The following is a 3,713-nucleotide window of genomic DNA, read 5'->3' on the forward strand; positions in this document are numbered from 1 at the left end:
CCCCATTCTACTAGGCAGGTCTGTTCTGTGTCTGTATCAGAAGGACTGTGTGTGTGATGTTACGGTGTGTGTGTGTGTGTGTGTGTGTGTGTGTGTGGTGTGTGTGTGTGTGTGTGTGTGATGGTACGGTGTGTGTGTGTGTGATGGTGTGTGTGTGTGTGTGTGTGTGATGGTACGGTGTGTGTGTGTGTGTGTGTGATGGTACGGTGTGTGTGTGTGTGTGTGTGATGGTACGGTGTGTGTGTGTGATGGTACGGTGTGTGTGTGTGATGGTACGGTGTGTGTGTGTGATGGTACGGTGTGTGTGGTGTGATGGTACGGTGTGTGTGTGTGATGGTACGGTGTGTGTGTGTGTAAAACCCAAAGGAGAAGGAGGAGGGCCCTATAGTAGAGCCCTGAGGGATACCAACCCTCAGACATGAAACTGTAACTCCTGTCGTCAGCTTACTGTGTGAGGAACACACACACACACACACACACACAGTACCATCACACACACACACACACACACACACACACACCATATGTTGTACAGTACACACAGCTAAGTGAACAACATCCCCCTTGTTTAGCAGAGGGCACTTTTAGCCTTTAGACAAACACTGACACACAGCCTTGAGCCTTCATCAAACACCTCTGATTCTTTTCGCCCCTCTCTCTCCCGTCCTCCCCTCTCGCCCATCTCTCTCCCCCCCATCTCTCCCCCCCATCTCTCCCCCATCTCTCTCCCCATCTCTCTCCCCCATCTCTCTCCGTCTCTCCCCCAACTATCTCCTAACGATCCCCCAACTATCTCTAACTCCATCCCTCTCTAACTATCTCTCCTAACAATCCCCCAACTATCTCTAACTATCCCCCAACTATCTCCTAACGATCCACCAACTATCTCCTAACTATCTCTAACTATCCCAACTATCTCTAAATATCCCTAACTATCTCCTAACGATCCCCTAACTATCTCCTAACTATCTCTAACTATCCCCCAACTATCTCTATCAAATCAAATACAATTTTTATTTGTCACATACACATGGTTAGCAGATGTTAGTGCGAACTATCTCTAACTATCCCCATCCCCTAACTATCTCTAACTATCCCCCAACTATCCTAAACTATCTCTAACGATCCATAACTATCTCCCTACTTGATCCCCAACTATCCTCTAACTAACTATCTCTTAACTATCTCTTCACTATTTCTTAACTACCTCTTAACTATCTATAACTATCTCCAACTATCCCCAACTATCTAACTATCCCCCAACTATCTCAACTATCCCCAACTATCTCTAACTATCCCCAACTATAACTATCTCCTAACTATCCCACATCCCCTAACTATCTCCCAACTATCCCAAACTATCTCTAACTATTCCACAACTATCCCACTATCTCTAACTATCTCTAACTATCTCTTAAATATCCCCAACAATCTTCCCAACTATCTCTTCAACTATCTCTTAACTATCTCTTAACTATCTATAACTATCTATAACTATCTCCAACTATCCCAACTATGTCTAACTATCCCCCAACTATTCCAACTCCCAACTATCCCCAATATCTCTAACTATGTCTAACTATCTCTAACTATTCCCAACTATCTCCCAACTATCTCCCTAACTATCTCCCAACTATCCCCCAACTATGTCCTAACTATCCCCAACTATCTCCAACTATCCCTTTGCAACTATCTCTAACTATCTCTAAATATCTCCCAACTATCCCTAACTATCCCCAACTATGTCCTAACTATCCCCAACTATCTCTAACTATCCCCAACTATCTCTAACTATCCCCCAACTATCTCCAACTATCCCCCAACTATCCTAACTATGTCCTAACTATCCCCCAACTATTTCCAACTATCCCCCAACTATCTCTAACTATCCCCAACCATGTCATAACTATCCCCCAACTATCTCTAACTACCCCCAACTATCTCTAACTATCCCCAACTATCTCCTAACTATCCCCCAACTATCCCCAACCAATAAACTATGTCTAACTATCCCCAACTATCTCTAACTATCCCCAAACTATCTCCAACTATCTCTATAATCCCAACTATGTCCTAACTATCCCCAACTATCTCTAACTATCCACAACTATGTCCTAACTATCCCCAACTATCTCTAACTATCCCCCAAATATCTCTAACTATCCCAAATATCTCTAACTATCCCAACTGTCTAACTATCTCCAACTATCCCCAACTATCTCTAACTATCCCCCAACTATCTCTAACTATCCCCAACTATCTCCTAACTATCCCAACTATTCAATCTCTAACTATTCTTTAATTGATTCCAATCTCCATCAACTATCCCCAACTATCTCCTAACTATCTCCAACCCCTAACTATCTCCTTCTAACTATTCCCAACTCTAACTATCTCTTTAAATTATCTCGATTCCTATTCCAACTATCTCTAACTATTTCCTAACGTCTCAATATCTCCTAACGGTCCCCCCGACTATCCCAACTATCTCCATTATCCCCAACTATCTCTAACTATCTAACGGTATCTCCCAACTATCTCCCAGCTATCCCCCAACTATCCTCTAACTATCCACTAACCATTCTAACTATCTCCTAACTATCCCCCTAACTATCTCTAACGGTCCCCCAACTATCCCCAACTATCTCCCAACTATCTCCAACTAACTATCCCCCGACTATCTCCAACTATTCCCCCCGACTATCTCCAACTATCTCTAACTATCCCCTAACTATCTCTAACTATCCCCCAACTATCTCCTAACTATCCCCAACTATTTCCTAACGGTCCCCTAACAATCTCCTTTCAACTATCCCCCAACTATCTCCTAACTATCCCCAACTATCTCATAACGGGTCCCCCAACTATTCTCCTAACGGGTCCCCAACTATCTCCTAACGGTCCCCAACTATCTCTAACTATCCCCCAACTATCTCAAACTATCCCCAACTATCTCCTAACTATCCCCAACTATCTCCCAACTATCTCCCAACTATCCCCCAACTATCTCCTAACTATCCCCCAACTATCTGCACCATCTCTAACTATCTCCTAACTATCTCTAACTATTCTGCAACTATCTCTAACTATCTCTAATATTCCTCAACTATCTTCTAACTATTCCTAACTTATTCCAACTATCTCCCAACTATCTCCAACTATCTCCAACTACCAACGCATCGCAAGTCAACTGCAGAGATTAACTGGAAAAAGTATATATTTATATTTACAAAATAATGGTTGACTGTATTGGAAAAACTTCCAGTGGAACTTTTACCCCAAATATCCTGATATATACAATATACTGTTTATATACAATATACTGTTTATATACAATATACTGATACAATATACTGTTTATATACAATATACTGTTTATATACAATATACTGTTTATATACAATATACTGTTTCTATACAATATACTGTTTATATACTGTTTATATACAATATACTGTTATACTGTTTATATACAATATACTGCATAACATACTGTCGAGTAATAATAATATACCGTTTATATAATAATATACCGTTTATATACAATATACTGTACAATATACTGTTTATATACACATACTGCTCTATATACAATATACTGTATAATATACCGTTTTATATACACATAATGTTTATATACAATATACTGTTTATATACACATACTGTTTATATATAATATACTGTACAATATACCGTTTATATACAATATACT

The sequence above is a fragment of the Oncorhynchus nerka genome, unplaced genomic scaffold (assembly GCF_034236695.1).
Source record: "Oncorhynchus nerka isolate Pitt River unplaced genomic scaffold, Oner_Uvic_2.0 unplaced_scaffold_981, whole genome shotgun sequence".
Taxonomy (NCBI): Eukaryota; Metazoa; Chordata; class Actinopteri; order Salmoniformes; family Salmonidae; genus Oncorhynchus; species Oncorhynchus nerka.